This window comes from Equus caballus, chromosome 8 (genome assembly GCF_041296265.1).
Source record: "Equus caballus isolate H_3958 breed thoroughbred chromosome 8, TB-T2T, whole genome shotgun sequence".
Classification (NCBI taxonomy): Eukaryota; Metazoa; Chordata; class Mammalia; order Perissodactyla; family Equidae; genus Equus; species Equus caballus.
Genome location: NC_091691.1, coordinates 52,809,903 through 52,827,869, shown reverse-complemented (window position 1 = coordinate 52,827,869; position 17,967 = coordinate 52,809,903). Strand labels below are relative to the sequence as shown.

Below are 17,967 nucleotides of genomic sequence, written 5' to 3'. Positions count from 1 at the left end.
CTCTGTTTTACACTTATGTTCTACAAATTTTCCTGCACAAATGTACTCAGCTGTTGTGTCTTGCTAACTAAGAAAGAAGGGCCAATGATTAGATTTTACAGATTATCTCAACTAAAATTAAAGTTATATCTAATATTCAAGACTCTATTTTACACTTATATTCTATAAATTTCACCTACAGAATACTTTTTCATTTCAGTGATTTTTAATAACGTGTGTATTTCTCCTAATGCTGTGTCTCTCCATTGATTTTAGAAATTATGTGTGTGTAGTATATAAATACCACCTAGTAGATAGATACTAACTAATAAAAACTTAGTACCTAGTATATAAATACTAATGAATATAAATTTTTTTGTAAGATTTGAAATGGTCAGCATTCATCTTTCTGGTTACAAGAAAACAGACCGTAGGTACCTAACAGCAATTCAAGCCACTGTATTTGAAAAGTCTGCCTTTGTGGATAGGAGGAAATGTAAAAATTTACCAGGTATAGTGCCACTTCTTTAAAATAACCCCTGACCTTATTTCCATTTTATATAGAATGTATAGGAGAACAATCCAAAGAGAATAGAATTTAAGTTTCAGAAGATAAAGAATCTCAGAAATAAAAATTGAAAGGAGATAGAAGAATTCTCTTAATATCTGTATGTTGTAATTGGGTGCATAAACTTATTTATAACATTTTGTGTACAGAGCTCTTATAATTATATAAGGCTAGATTGTGCTATAAGTACCATCGTTCATAAGTGCAGCATGACTAAGAAGGATTTAAACTCATAATTCCAAGACAGATGCATTTCCACCTAACAGGATTTGCAGGTTGTTTACTCATTTCCCTCTCTTAGTTTCTAATGGAAATCTTTTTAAATTTTCTTTCTAAAAATACTTTCTTTAAAAGTTTCATTACTTTAAATATCTACTGAAGAAATTCCTCTCCCCCTAGCGCCACCCTTCTCCTCCGTTGATAATCCCTGTCCATACTTGTAAAGAATGTTTTCACAGCTGTGGAATCGACCTGGGCTACCTGGGTAGTCACATTGATATTGGGCAGAATCGACATCTTCATTATGAAACAATCTGATTTTGACTATATATTCATCAGCACTTTCATCACATTTTACTTTTCTGCTTTCAAACAATTCCCAGCATTCTTCAGAAATGAGAAGAGTGCCAGAGCTATAATTGTGATTTTGATCTCTGGCCACACAAGCTTTTCCATTTTGTCACCTACTTTTCCTTACGTGCTCCTGGGTATTGCTGCCTACACGGATAGATTATTGTTCACCCTTGCATGGATGTTATGAGTTCGTCACATAAAAAATGTGGTCCTCATAACCTCCCCCCCCCCCCCCCCACACACACACGAGAGCCGTGGCACATCATGGAACACTTGCCACATCTGCGTTTAGCGAATACTCCACTCTTCCTTGTAGAGTGAGCAGCTTGCCCTCAGAAGGCTCTGAAACAGGTCAGAACAGGACATTACTTTAATCATCTCCAAGAACACTTCATACCCTAGGCTGAAAACTCATCTGTTATTCTATGTTCCACCTTACATTATGCCCAGACACTTAATGCAGTAGAATAAGACATGAGAAGTTTTACAATGAGCAGCCCGTGAGAGCAGGCGCACCGGCGTATCCATCAGCTACAGAAACCTCTCCACTTTAAAAGATAAGCCTCCCTCTGCCATTAATCCATCCTGCCTCAAAAGAAATTTAAGTTGCAAATGAATCCTGCCATGCGAATTAAGTTCCAGTAACATCAAAGGCTAAAATTCTTGCTTCCCGATTTCTTATTCTGCTCAGTCTGAGGCAGATGGTAAACTGAATGGCAAGTGGATCGATTTTAAGCTATCTTCAAGTGCACTCTACATTTAAATGATTCTAACGCTAAAACATTCATGTGTCCCTGTTTTTTTTTGTTCCCCTCTCCAGAGCTGGGGAACCCATGAAAACATTCCAGTACCAGGCCCACCCACAAAATTTCAAAGATACAAGCAAACCCCCAAGACCTCGAGCGGTTGTCTCAGGCATATGCATATACACTGAAATAATACATGGTACAAAATACATCTTCCCTTCAGGTGCCAATCATGGAACAGAGTAGAGCTTTAGGGTCATTTGGAGAAAGGAACCTTTGACAACCATGAAGGAAAAGATAAAATACTCCAGCTTCTGGCCTTTGCAGGGCACTTGTCATACTTTGCCATTTCCTGGAGTCTATAACTTGTTAATTGAAACTTCCTTGTGAGAAATTTCCCATCAGAAGATGAATTGTGACACTCTTCCTCTCATATTCTTAGAGAAAATCCCCAATGCACAGTGCCACTTTCTCAGAGTGGAAATCGAACCTCACCTGCCTTATTGTAAAATTTAAAACTTGTCACATTGTTACCCTTAGTCTCCTGACCTGACTCAGTTTCCTTCTTTATCTTAATGTTTAGCTCATGCATGTAAAATATTCACTCTGTTCCCAGTACCCCCCAGCCTGTATCTCTATTGTGATAGCCTCTACTGCCTTCCTTAGCAGAGCACCCCTCTCTCTTAACATGGCCTTCTATTCTGTACTGCTCTTGCGTCTGTCTGGATTGAACTCCCAGAGGTCCACATGGCTTTTCCCTCACTTTTTATTAAAAACTCACCTCTTTCCCTCATCACTTTATTTCAGTCCTCAACAACAATACTTTATATCCTCCTTCTCTGCTAATTTTTTTCTTTTAAGATCCTCCCTAACATTTTCTCTCACCTTCTCTAGGATGTAAGTCCCATAAAAAGCAAAGTTTTCCATCAGTTTTGTTCTTTTCTGTATCTTTAGGATCATAAACAGTGGTGCTAACTGACCCCACTAAATATTTCTTGAATGAGTGACAGGCACGGATCCCTAGATCATGCTCTTCTGTCTTTCCTCATCCCCAGCAAGATCCCATAGCAATTTTAGTCCTGTGCCAAATAGAACTGTGCTCTTCTTGCCCTGAATTCTGGTAAGCCCATGAATCCTGTCTCCTGGGGCAACTTCCTCCTAGGCCCTTTAGCGTTAGAGTCATTTTTGATGCCTGAAGGGAGTGATTTGTTGTTTTTCACTGCTTGCGCCCTGAGGGACCTCAGACATTTTCTTCCTTAGCTTTGGTTTGTCCAGCTTCTGAGGGAGGAATAGTCCTTTTTTCCATATTTCTACTTGTAGTGAGGGATCGGCCTCTGTGGTCTACTTCCTTTCCAACTGGCTCAGCTGGGTTTCTTGCTTGCCTTCATGTTTATTCGTTTGTTTGATTTGATTATCTGCTGCTTAATTTGGCCCATCTCTCCTCTATCATACAACGCTGTTGGGCCTGGCAGTAATTTCCTTATCCTTCCTTCTTGGCTTCTGGATCGTGAAATTGTTTTTGTCCAGGCTCTGTCCCTTGAAGTGTCCCTCAGTAAGAGATATAAAGTTATCGTGTTCTGAATTTGCCAAAGCATTATGTTGTTTTTCGAATCAGTTTTGCCCACGTTCCTCTCTCCGAGTAGGGTACTTTTGCTATCAGTCCAGGATCAGGCTACATCAGTCCAGGCTACTTGAAAAGTCATCAGGATGTGCATAGTTTCCTTTTCCCCTAAAATCTGTCAGAACTGCCCTGTATATTCTTAACATTCTCCTAAGGTAATTTCTCTTGTCCTTCCACCAACGTCTTATCTTTTAAATTTGCGTCTCTACCTCTGTTCTTACTTTAGACTTTTGTTTTTAATTACTTCATTTGTCTTCGAGTCTCTTTTCAGGATTCTAGATTGGAAAGACACCTTCAGGGATGGGAGCTTTCTCTCTTAGCTTTGACTTTGTGGTAATTGCATGAACTTTTCTGTGTGTATACTTACATGGAGAGCATTGATAAGATGTCCCCTCAACCTACTTTGTTTTGTAGCAGTTAGGTCTATCACCCATAGTCTGGGTCCCTGATATCCAAATGATAATTAGGACTTATATGTGAACAACCAGCATCACTGGAGACCTGTGAGGCCATCACTCCAGAAGCCCCGTGGATCTAAACCACCTCCTTAGTTGTATGCCATTGAAAACAGAGCAAAGCAGCCAGTTGGGTGTCAAACATCAGTGCCGAGTGACTCACTCTTGTAAAATTGAAGAGTACCAGCTTCAACAGCACATGTAATAATTCTGCAGCTGCAGTATGTCAAGGCCCATAGGTTCACTGAGGCCAGATTTTAGCCCTGGTGCTTAAATTCAAGATCTCCTTGCTCAGAAGCCTTTGGTAGGTTATTTATCTTATGTATTAACTGATTCCCCTTCCCACCATTAATTTTTCTTTCCTCCTCTGTCTTCCCCTTCCCACCCCACCACACCCGAATTCAGCTGGTACTTGCTGGACTGTTACCTCTAGGATGAACTGGCACGTATACCTCTGCTACTGAAGGGCTTCTCCCTAATTGGATGGCCACACTGGATCTTTAACTGGAAATGACCTCTGGCCAATGGTTTTGAATCCCACCCATATATTCTTTTATGTGTTTCCTTTGGCAAGAGGACCATCTGTGTTTGTTCCCACATTCAGACCCTTGAACTCTAATTCTCTTGGTCTATTAGGACTTTGGGTCCCAGCTTTCTTGGATCAGACAAAAGCATGTTGATTCTGCTGTCTGGATAACAGTATATTCTGCTTGAAATTAAACTTACAAACAGTTTGATTAGAAATAGTACTTTTGGGGCCGGCCCGGTGGCACAGTGGTTAAGTGTGCCCGTTCTGCTTCAGCGGCCTGGGGTTCACCAGTTCGGATCCTGGGTGCGGACATGGCACCATTTGGCACGCCATGCTGTGGCAGGTGTCCCACGTATAAAGTAGAGGAAGATGGGCACAGATGTGAGCTCAGGTCCAGCCTTCCTCAGCAAAAAGAGGAGGACTGGCAGTAGTTAGCTCAGGGCTAATCTTCCTCAAAAAAAAAAAAAAAGAAATAGTACTTTTTTACTTATGTTAACTTCATTGAATAAAACATCGTGCAAGTATGTAGATGAATTCTTGGCAAAGTCTGTTAACTAATTATGTCTTGATTAGCATGTTCAGTATGTTTCAAAAGATTCTTTACCCCAAACTCCTTCATCGTTTTAAAACTTACTTTACAAACTCTACTCATGATAAAGCCTTTCATACTCTGCTGTTTAAGTTGCACACAAGGTTTCTTGAAGAAAAGGATATGTAGAGTGAAACATAATGAAATTATTTTCACCAGAGTTGGCAGTCCCTATCAGTTTTTACTTTTTATTTTTATATTTATTTTTCAAGGCCCTTTACCCATTGGTGGCAACTAATATATTTAGGTGTTAGTACTGTTTTAGGAAGCCAAAATAAATCTAATCCTTCCGCTACATGATATCTCTTAAAATATTTAAAGACACAAATATATCCCTAACCATCCCGTTTTACGTATTTTACATATTAAACACCCTCACTTTCTTTAAGTATCTGTCATCTTGCAAGGTTTCAGGAGATTTACTTTATTCCAAAAGCACGTCAACTCAATGTTCCTTTTGAAAATTGACTCGCAGAAGTCAGCATTATACGTCACATGGGGTCTGATTTGTGTGAAGTCCAATGAGATGATCACTTGCTTTGGTCTACTTCAGTTCTGCAACCTGTTATTTTATTAGCTCCTTTTGACAGTTGTGTATACAGTAGACCAGTGTTGAGCCTGCCATGCCACTTCCTATTGCTTGTCCCATTTATTTTGTCATTTTTCACATGACCCGATGTCAAAACAAGTTTTCCCCATCCCATGTGGCTAAGGTTGACACCAGGAACAAACCCATTACTATTTTTGAAACTAAGTATTGTAAAATGATGTGACCGAGACAAAATAGTCAAGACAGTTTGTTATAATGTCTGCTAATTTATGAAATTTTCTGTAATTATTTGCTATGATCATATGTATATTCTCTACAGTTTAGCTGTAACTTGAAGACGTGTGGCCGTGGCACAACTGGAAAGCGTGCTCTTTTCTTTCAATGCTATCCCCAGTTATGTGATCACAAAAAATGTTGCTTCTACTTATTAGGTACAAAAATTTAGCAACGTTTTGTTTTCTTAACAAATATAAAGGTTTGTTACTGCCTTAACTATGGCAGTAACTCCTTCCATGGTTGTACCCCTTTTTTCAGGTCTAAAACATTTTACTGTTTTTTGAAATGCTGGCCACGCTGAACATACAGCAAATATATTACTTTATTTGGGTTGAAATGAAACCTGATGAGTTCAGTTAAGATTGATTTGTGGCTTTGTGCACACTATTTTAGTTTCTACAAGGGACTAATGTATTAGAGTATATGTTATCAGGTACCTTATCTCTACCAACTCTGTTCACAAATTATTTTGTCTCACCACCAGAAAAATCTATCATATTTACTCTTTTTATCATAGATATGTATAGATATTATAATAGATATTTATAACAATAAGAATACTGATCATGTGGACTATTAAAAAAAGCTTTAGACATTTCTTAGTGACACAAGTACTCATAACAAAGTTGAGTGATTTCTAGAGTTCATTAAATAGACTACCCTTCTTATATTACATTCTCTTATAATGTAAGGAAAATAGCTGTATACTTCTCACTTAGTGATATGGAAAATTATAGAAAATGATTACGGGTACATGGGAGTATGAGAGCTAATTATGGTAAATATAACCAGTATTAATGCAAGCTTTGTAAATGGATCACAATTTTAAAACTTTGAAAACAAGCAAATGAAAATACAACTGTAAGACTGGAACATTTCTCCGACTGTTACATATCTCACAAGCAGCTGTCTTCAGGTCACTGACATAAAATAGATACGTGTTAGCACTCAGTAGATATTGCTTTATTAGAATTTCAAATGAAACATGCAACTAGAATAAACTTAGGCTGATATTTTATTCCAAAATTAACAGGCATAATTAATATATTTCTTGTAGGCTATCTCAAGATCTACTGAAAGACAATTTAGAGATAAACAAAAATTTATATTTCTACTAAGGTTATTAAAAAGAAAAATAGGCTCATTTGGGAAGAATACAGAGGATGGAATTAGTAACAATAGTATAAAAATTTTCTCAGAATTCCTTATCAGAGCTCATCAGTCATTAAGTGTTTCATGCCAGTTTTCTGCCCAATACTGTCAGACTCACAAGTATAAGATGTGATGATTGCTTACTTCATAATTGGGAAGATAGACACATGGAGCCTCCTCTGAAGAAAGATATCAAAGGGAAACGTGTCACTGAGCCTATGGAAGAGTCTAACATCAACATTTGTTAAATTACTGTTCAAAACTTATTACAAGCCAATGAGGGGGTGGTGGGGTGGGAAGAGAGGGGGAGCAGTGTGGAATTGTGGGAATATCCTTAGTCTGGGATATAGAAGACGTGGATTTTAAACCCAGCTCTACCACTAAGTATATGATGATTTGAAGGCAGGAAGTAAATACTTAAAAATATACTAGTCATATGCTTTAAACAAGTAATTTATTCATGCTGTACCTCAGTTTCCTCATTTATTTTAAGTGAAGTCATGAAGTCAGGGATTTTATCTGTTTTGTGCATTGATGTATTCCAAGAATGAAGAACAGTACCTGGCAAGATTGTTTCTCAATTAACACTTGTTGGATGGATGAATATTCAGGCATGAATAATTGCCTAGAGTAGCTAGATTGACTAACATTATACTTTAGTTAATTTTTACCTTGAAGGGTTGGCAGGACTTAGACATGTTAAAAAAATCTTTCACCTAACTTATACAGGTATTAAGATTTCATTCAATATCGGGAATGTGAAGTTCATGTTGAAGTTAAATGGCAACTAAAAGCCGGTGTACCATATTGGATAAAATCAATGAAAAAGATTGTAAATCTCAGAAAAACTTTAGCAATATTGCAAGAAAATAATAAGCTTAAAATTAATGAGAACTACAATATTGAGATGATATGCTTAAAGTTTTATCTATCTTCAAAGAGTTGAAAAATTATTTTTTATACTAGTAAATTTGATATAAAAATCATAGGATTTATCTGCTTTACAAGAAATATTTTGTCAAGAAAAAAGAGCAAATTATTTAGAATTCTCTTAATATTTAGAATGTCAAACATATTTAAATCATTTTTAATTAAAGATATAGGCATTCATATGTTTGTTGAACAATAGAGAGACCAGTCAATTTGTTTATCTACAGTTTTGTCTGAATTTTACCCTTCATGCTCTTCACCACTGGAACCAGATTCAATCAACATTTTATTTTTAACGCCCATGTGATCTTTCCCAAATAAGAAGGCCATTTGACTATTACCTTAAGTTTAATTTAAGTATGCACAGCCTCTTGTGTTAACTAACCTTATTATGGTGGACATTTCACAACATATACATGTATCAGATCACCACCATGTACATCTTAAACGTATGCAATGTTATATGTCAATTAAATCTCCATAAACCTGGGAAAGAATAAATAAATAAATATAGCCTCTTGCATTCACTGTAAAAACATATTACTTGATGTATCTAAAATGCCCAAGACAAGGCCAAATAAAAATTAGTAAATGCCAGTGTTACTTTTGTTCTTAATCTAATGTTAAAAACTAAAACTTTATGGACGTTTAAGGTTTTCCATTTGATAATATATTTCCAAAGATCTTACTCAGATTACTCTGTGAAGTGTTGTTATCCCTATTTCATGGAAGAAGAAACACAGAAAATTTAAGTGACCTGAGTCCACTTACACAGCTAAAAAGAACCATTAAGAACCTCAATCCAGGTCTGCTGTTTCCTCCTTCAATGCTTGTTCCTCATGTTACTGTTGCCCACGTCACCATGGCCCACATCACCATGGCCCACGTCACCACAGCCCACACCATCATTGCCTTCACACATGGCTGCCTCCCGCAGGATTCCAGCCTGAGTCAGCAGATAGACAAAGTGTAGTACTAGTGTTTACAACTGATCCAAGGTTAAGGAATGCTTTTTGTTTGTTTTGGGGAAAAGAAGTAATTAAAGATTTTTCTTGTTGTCTACTTAAGAGGATTATAGCAGTCTTTTAGATTATCATTCTGAGAATAGAAGTAGTGTATCAATACGAAATAACCCACTTATATATGTACTTAACCTATATAACATGCCGTATATTAAAAACTACAGATTTGCAATGAAAATATTACCACCAAATACTAAACAGCAACAACCAAAGAATAATAAAGAAACAAGGGTAAGGAGGGCTGTTTTTCTCCCCTAAATGAATTTGGGCATGTCCAGGAGTCCAAAAAATCAAAAGCTCACTCTCTCTCGCTTGTCAGGTCCCCTAACTAAAGGACTATTCAGTAGTAGATGTGTAAGATAAAGAAGGTGGGGGAAAAGGCTCTTAGAGGAGTGGGCACAGAGTGAGGGCAGACATCCTATTTCCAGTGACTGAAAATCCATGAAGAATGTGATTTAATGCAAATATCATTGTTATTTGGGCAAAAAAAATTCAAACTGTCAAAATACATAAAGTGAGAGTAGAAGATAGCTTTGTGTTATCCCTGCTGAGTTCTATCACAGTAGTATCTCTGGAAACTGGGTTACAGTAATATGTGATGGCAATCCACAAAAAATAATTAGCACTAAATAACCCAAAAATGATAGTCATGGCAAGTGCAATTACAAAATGGCTTTTTATGCATAGCTAGTTCAGGGCAGGTTTCTTTTAAGATGAAAAAATAGTCTGTGGTTCGTATACTAATCTGCTAGACATCTTTCACGGAATGCTTGACGTATATCTTCCCCCACATAAAACCCACACGTACTATTCTTACTTTCAGAATGCTAACATGCCTTGGGTTCAAAGTAACCGTGACATCCTGAAATTATCAGAATTGGAATTACAGCTCAACAGTGCACACCGGCTTAAAACACACACACACACACACACACACACACAGTCTCCATTTGTGAAATTGGATTGTAATTAAAAATTTAAGAATTCTGTAATCCAGTTTTAGGTTAAATAAAACTGTGTAATTTCATGTGTTTATTAAGGTTCTTTCTGATGGAAGAAGCTCACAGTATGATTGGAGCATGAGGACCCCCATTGCACACAATCCTCGGTTGGAGCATGGCTATTTTTCACAATCCTCTATATCACTTACATGCACAGAAAGATGATCAAAAGACCGTTATACTGGGAAGGGAAAAAAAAAACTTCCTGCTGTTCTGGTGACAACATTTTATTTCAACTTTTTCTTCTTTTTAAAACTCAGCATGAACTAAGCTACTAAGAAAATTTATTTATGGGTTAGAAACTATTCAGTGAAGTCTCACAAGCAGCTGAACTATGTAATAAGTGGGAACCAATATTCATGCATATTTAACAGGTAATTTAAGATACACATTCCTTTAAATATTACATATTTATATTCATGCGTACATGTATTCTATAGTCAGATACATATAAACTATATTTCTTATTTAAGCCTTATATATAGGTTAAAGGTGTCATGTAGAATTTAGAGGGCCAGATATTCATTGCTTGAGTTTCACTGACCTTACAAAATAAAAAATAGAATTTGAAAATTATTTACTGGTAGAATCATACTGTAAGACATATTGTACTTTTACCAGGAAATACTCCTTACTATGGGAAAATACAATTGTTTGATTTATTTTAACTTCTGTCTATAAACAGAAACTCTGAAAAGATCCCAAATAATCAAGAGAGCTCATTATAATTCCTCAGACTGTAGCCAAAGCAGTTTCACCATAGCATAATCATGATCATATCTCTCATGCCTCCTCACTCCCCACTGCCCCCCCTCAAAAGACCCCAAATGTCCGTGGTTTCCCGTTTTTGTTGACAATGACCACAACCATCGCACAGCCCACAAGGGTTTATCTGGCCAGGTTCTTCCTACCCACTTGCTACCCCACGTACTCCTCCCTCTCTCTTTGTTCCCACTGCCTCCAGGACGTTTGCACATGTTCTTTCCTTGGAAAGTCTCTCCTTTACTCTCTTTCTCTGGTTAACTCCTAGTTATATGTCCTATCTCAGTTCAAGAATAATTTTCTGATATTTGAGCAAAAGCTTTCCTAACCAATGAACTCTACCTCCAAATACAGAAGCTGTTCCTTTGTTGTATTTCCATAGCACTATTTCCTTCAAAATACATATGTATCTCAGTTTACAATTTGTTATGGGTTACTATTGATTAATGTCCATCTCTCCCACTCAAAGATAAACTCTACAAAAATAGAAAACATATGAGTTTTTACACACAATGTAACAATATGGCTCTGCACAATGGGTAGCACATAGTATGTGCTCAATAACTATTTCTTATGAGAATGAGCCAAGCTGTGTTCTGGGCACTTATGATATTTAAGAGGAAAAAAAAAAGAATAGCTAAAATCCCATTTCCTTAGGATTTACATTCTAGCAAGGAGAGAAGGACCAAAAAAATACACATAATAAACAAGTAAATTATATAGTCTATTAGAAAATGATAAATTCTGTGCAATATGGAAATTTTTTATTAGTAAGGGAATCAAGAGTTCCAGGCATAAGGAGAGATATAGGGGTAGGTTGAAATTTTAAATAGGATTTTTAATACATATACACTTCTTTGAGAAGGTGACACTTGAGCAAAGGCTTGAAGGAAGTGAGGAATTCACCATGTGGCTGTCTGAGGAAAGAGTATTCCTTGGAGAGGGAACACCCAGTGCCAAAACGGGAGAGTTCCTGGAATAGCAAAGTAACCAGTGTTGCTGGAGTGGAGTGAGTGGACAGTAGTGGTTGAAGATGCTAGAGAAATAATGGGGACCAGATGCATTAATGAAAGTAATGAAAAGCATAAAATTTTAAAATGTGTTTTGATCCTGTTTCATTATTATTAACTACAATTTATAAAACTGATTATAGTATGCACCAGATAGAGATAACGTTATTATATATTTCCAGATTAATTCACCAACTGCCCAAATGAGAAGTCAGTCCCATTTCAGACAAATTCCTGGGAAGAATTTTTTCTTAAATTTCAAAAAGTGATGGCTCAGGGGGCATGGGTGATGCAAATTATTTAGTTGCATAATACCAATGTGTTCATCTTAATTGATCAGCAAAGTCTCATTTGTCTTGGAATATTCATGGTTAAGAACTGGTTTTATTTCATCATTTCTACTTGTTACGCATTTAGACCTCTGTATTTAAATACTCAATAAAAGGCTGGCCCTGTGGCCAAGTGGTTAAGTTCAGTGTGCTCCACTTTGGCAGCCCAGGTTTGTGGGTTCGGATCCCAGGTGCAGACCTACACTACTTGTCAGCCATGCTGTGACAGTGACCCACATACAAAACAGAGGAAGACTGCCACAGATCTTAGCTCAGAGCTAATCTTCTTCAAACAAAGAAAAGGAGGAAGATTGGCAGCAGATGTTAGCTCAGGGTGAGTCTTCCTCAGCAAAAAATAAATAAATACTCAATTATAGTTGAGGGTTCCTCAATCATAGCTATCAGAATAATGATTTGATTGAATTGCAACAAGTACCAGGTTCTGCACTTCCTTAAAATGAAGCCCTCCTGCATGGATAGGTTGTTTACATCTACTTGAACCTTGTAAAGGTTCCTTTACATTTGAGTAAACACAGCCTGATCTTAATACTAAAGCCTCTAATGCAAGTCATATCCTAGTGGAGAAGTAGGTGTAAATTACTTAGGCTTTAATTTACACTAAAGATATTGGGTAAATTTTTGACTATCCAAAGTGACAGGGAAATGGAACATTTTCCAAGATAAACCAGAAGTTAGGCTGTAAAGCAAACCTCACTAATTTTAAGAGGCTAGAAATAATACAAAGTATGTTCTCTGATCACAGTGGAATGAAATTAGAAATCAGTAGCAGTAAAAGATTTGGGAAACTCACAAATATATGGAAATTATGCAGCAAACTCCTAATGACCAGTGGGTTGAAGAAGAAATCAAAAGGGAAATCAGGGGCCAGCCCTGTCACTGAGTGGTTAAGTTCGAGCGCTCTGCTGCAACGGCCCAGGGTTTCGCCAGTTTGGATCCTGGGTGCCAACATGGCACCACGCATCAAGCCGTGCTGAGGCAGCATCCCACATGCCACAACTGGAAGGACTCACAACTAAGAACATACAGCTGTGTACTCGGGGGCTTTGGGGAGAAAAAGGAAAAATAAAATCTTTAAAAAAAAAGAAAGGGAAATCAGAACATACTCTGAGATGAACGAAAATGAAGACAGAACACACTAAAATTGCTGCAGTGCAGATAAAGCCTTGCTTAGAGGGAAAGGTATAGCTATAAATGCTCTCTTTCGAAAGAAGAAAGTGTTAAACCAATAACTAACCTTTTACTTTAAGACAATGGAAAAATAAAGAGCAAGTTAAATCTAAAGCAAGGAGAAAGAAGAAATAAAGATTCAAGCAGAAATTAGTCAAATAGAGAATAGAAAAATGATAGAGAAAATTGATGAGTCTAAGAGCTGGTGATTTGAAAACATCAACAAAATTGACAAACCTATAGCTAGACTGACCAAGGAAAAGAGAGAAGACTAAAATTACTAAAATCAGAAATGAAAGTGGGAATATTACCACTAATTTTACAAAAATAAAAAACGTAAGAGACTGTTATGGACAATTGTACAGCAACAAATTGGATTTATAAAAATTAACTCAAAATAGATCACAGACCTAAATATATGAACTAAAACTATAAGAAGAAAACATGCGGATAAATCTTCATAACGTTGGATTTGGCAAAAGATCCTTAGACATGACACCAAAAGCATCAACAGTAACAACAAGAAATAGGTAAATTGGACTTTATCAAAATTAAAAACTTTTGTGCTCCAGTGGACACCACAGAGGAAGTGAAAAGACAGCCCAAAGAATGGGAGAGAATATTTGCAAGTCGTATATGATAAGGGAATTGTATCTAGAATATATAAAGAATTCTGACAACTCAATAATAAAAAGACCATGCAATTAAAAATTGGGCAAAGGATGTCTCCAAGGCAGGTATACAAATGACCAGTAAGCACGTGAAAAGATCCTCAATATCTTTAGTCATCAGGGAAATGCAGATCAAACGCACAATGAGCACAATGTGAGGTAAATAACAAGTCAGATGATAACAAGGTAGCTAGGATGTGGAGAAATCTAAACTCTCAAACTGCTGGTGGGAATGTAAAATGGTGCAGCTGCTTTGGAAAATAGTCTGACGGTTCTTCAGATGATTAAACGTAGAGTTGCTATATGACCCTGCAACTCCACTCCTATTTCTGTACTCAAGAAAAATGAAAACATATGTCCACATAAAAACTTGTACACTTATGTTTATATTCCTAATAGCCAAAAGGTAGAAACAACTAAAATGTCTATCAGCTGACAAATGGATAAAGAAACAATGTGTTCTATCCATAGAATATTATTTGGCCATGAAAAGCGATGGAGTACTGCTGCGTGCCGCAGCATGGATGGATCTTGTAAACTTTATGCTAAATGAAAGAAGCGAGACACAAAAGACTATATATTATATGATTCCATTCATATGAAATGTCCAGAAGACAGAAATCTATAAAGACAGAAAGCAGATTAATGTTTGTTTAGGGCTGCAGGGCACGGGGATGATAGGAGGTTGGGGTGGGGAGATGATAGCCAAAAGGGTACGGGGATTGTTTTAGAGATGAGGAAAATGTTCTAAAATTGACTGTAGTAACGGTTGCATATATCTTTGACTATACTATAAAACATTGAATTATACAATTTAAATGGGTGAATTGAATGATGTGTGAATTATTTCATAAGAAAGCTGTTTAAAAAAAAGTGATGGGGAACAGAATTCGCGTAGACAAATGGAATCCACTGAATAGCTGCAAATCTTAGTTTAACAAAATAACATGATAACATGTCTTCTCTTTTTTAATGTTATATGAGGGCAACTGATAAAATTAACGTGTCTGAGTTTTGTTCTTTAGCAGGGAATCTAATGAACAGAGTAAAGGAAAAAATGGTCAGTCAGTAGATGGAGAAAGAAAAGAAGTCCACAAATCTCCATCAGTCCAGTATAATTGTCAGTTATCTGTGTACAGCCAGCAAATGCCTGGCATCCTCTGCTCAGTCAGGGCCACTAAGTCTTGCAGAAGACATTCCCTGTAGTAAATCATGGGGAAAGAGCAGTACTACTGACTAGCTGGGTAATGCCAGGACGATCTCAGTTCAACTGGGAAAGTATGTGAGTGTCTTTGGTAAGCCTCTTCTGAGTTTTAACTTTTTTCTGATGGAATATATTCTTACCAGCTATTGGTGTAAATTTGGATGTAACCAAAAAGAAGTGCTATCTCATTATCTCAGAAGAAACTCCTCATACAGTCTAGGGTCAGGCATGCCCCGAAGGAAAGTTTGTTGTTCCATCCCACATAGTGGACAATCTTTTCCTGCATAATGCCCAATCTAGGAAAACTAGAAATGTTTATTGGCAACACTTTTATTTATATTTACTTAAAATTGTAAAATACAGATCTGCAATCAGACTTGCATATGATTTTATTATCACTAAAGGATTTAAAAATCCCACAAACTGTAAAGTCAGCATGCAAACATAATTGTAATGCTGTGCTTTGAACATACGTCAGATAATTGCTAGTGGTGCAGGGTGAAGTGTTGGAGGGATTTTCTGGTTCCACCAAAACCAGGAAAAGAAAAGCGAACCTCCAAGAAGAGACCTGTGGGTGCTGGGGATGCAGGAGGGAAAAGCTGGGATGGGTTGGCAGTGTAAGAGATCAAGTCATTTCCCAACATGGTGAGAGGTTAAGGAGGGATTGTTTCCCTTCTTCCCTCCCAAACTTGTTAAAACAGGAAGTTTAGGTTTCAATGCCGTGTTAGTTTCCTAGGGCTACCATAACAAATGACCACAAATTGGGGGGCTTCAAACAACAGAAATTTATTCTTTCACAGTTCTAGAAGCCAGAAGTCCAAAATCAAGGTGTTGGCAGGACCACTCTCTCTCTCTCTCTAAAGACTTGCTTGACTCTTCCCAGCGTCTGCTGGCTCTTGACAATCCTTACTGTGCTCTGCCTTGTAGCTGCAATTTCTGCCTCTGTCTTCACATGACCTTCTTCTCTTGTGTATTTCTGTGTATCCTTTCCTCTTCTTACAGGGACACCAGTCACTGGATTTGGGGCTACCCTAATCCAATGCAATCTCATCACAACTAATTATATCTACAAAGACCTATTTGCAAATATGGTTACATTCGCAGATACCAGGCATCCAGACTTGAACATATCTTTTTGGGGGGCATAATTCAACCCATTACAAATGTTTTCCTTGAGGGGGAGAAGGAGAGTTAAGGTAAGCAGGAAATGCTTTTACATTCATTGAATCTGTGTCTCTTTTGCTCTTTATCTCATTTGGTGTTCCAAAGAGTACCATCTCTGTCAACAGAGTTGGATCCCATGTTGGCCTGCTGATAGCAGAAGAATAGTCTTGATTTGCAAAACACAGCTTGGAGGCCAGGGGCTCAGCGAGATTGTTATTTGCCAACTCTAATATTTTTAGGTGTTTTGGAGCTGTTGTGACTTCACAGGGCAGATAGCGATATTAGATAGAAACATAGAGCCCATGGGTGCTTGGTTGCTCTGTGTGTTTTACAGGGAATTCTGCCTCAGGGATATTATTTTTTGAGGACATATATTCATCTCATATTCTGTATATATTTCATATATAAAAGCTCTACTTACTTTAACCCAAGTAACACAAAATGTAGAATAAACTGAAATCACATCACACCTTACATCGTGATTTTTTGATGGATTCTTCTAAAAGGCGACAGATGAGGAAATCTTACAGCAGTTTATAGGTGAGAGTTTTTCAGAAGCAGTTTTAAGGACAAAAGTAGGCAAAGAATTATATAGTTCTAAGAAATTTGATAAATATATATTTCTTGAACAGATCTTCCTTAACTTACAATGGGGTTGTATCCCAATAAACCCATCCTAAGTTGAAGATATCATAAGTTGAAAATGTATTTAATACACCTAACCTACCTAACGGCATAGCTTAGCCTAGCCTACCTTAAACATGCTCAGAACACTGACGTTAGCCCACACTTAGGCAAAGTCATCTAACATAAAGCCTATTTTATAAGAAAGGGTTGAATATCAAATGTAATTTATTAAACACTGCACTGAAAGTGAAAAACAGAATGGTTGTCTAGGTACAGAATGGTTGAAAGCCTATCGGTTGTTCACGCTCGTGATCACAGGGCTGACTGGGAGCTGTGGCTCGCTACCACTGCCAGCAACATGAGAGAGAACCCTACTGCATATTGCTAGCCAGGGAAAAAGCCGGACTTCAAAATTCAAAGTAAAATTTCTACTGAGTGGGTATCCCTTTCATCATTGTAAAGTTGAAAAATCCTAAGTTGAACCATCGTAAGTCGGGGACCATCTGTGTAATATTTTAATACTATCAATACCATTTAATACTATTCATGCAAATATTATTCTACCTGCATAAAATTGGAATATACCCTGCAAAGATGATGTACTCCACATGCAAAAAAAAAAAACCCCTAGGAACCATGAATATGTGCATTTTCAAGCAATTCACATGGTTTTTCTTTGCATGAGGCTGTTTGACTTACCTTCTAGCACAGTTATTGCTCATTCACCTCAGTGTTTGGGAGTTAGAGCTAGACCTAGGACTAATGATGAATATTTTGTGCAATCCAATCTGCCGCTTCTGATCTTTTCCAAACTACAAATTAGGTTCTCTGATTTGGATTGAAATCATAATTAGAAATTATAGCTCAGAGGATAACAGCATAATATGCTGAGATACACATGGACTGTAAATTTGGTAATTGTATCTAGTAGTATTTTTTCTCACTAATTCTGGAACCTCTACTTGGAAGAGTTGTTGAGTTACTATATTTTGTGAAATGTCATCTATAGATGTGTTCACTC

At 37.1% G+C, this 17,967-nt stretch overlaps 1 protein-coding gene across 8 annotated transcripts in view; it reads left to right on the top strand.

The window, feature by feature from the left end:
* DLGAP1 (DLG associated protein 1) overlaps nt 1-17,967 on the top strand; it is an 843,036-nt gene that overhangs the window by 150,194 nt on the left and 674,875 nt on the right. The gene's annotated exons all lie outside the window — the stretch shown is intronic.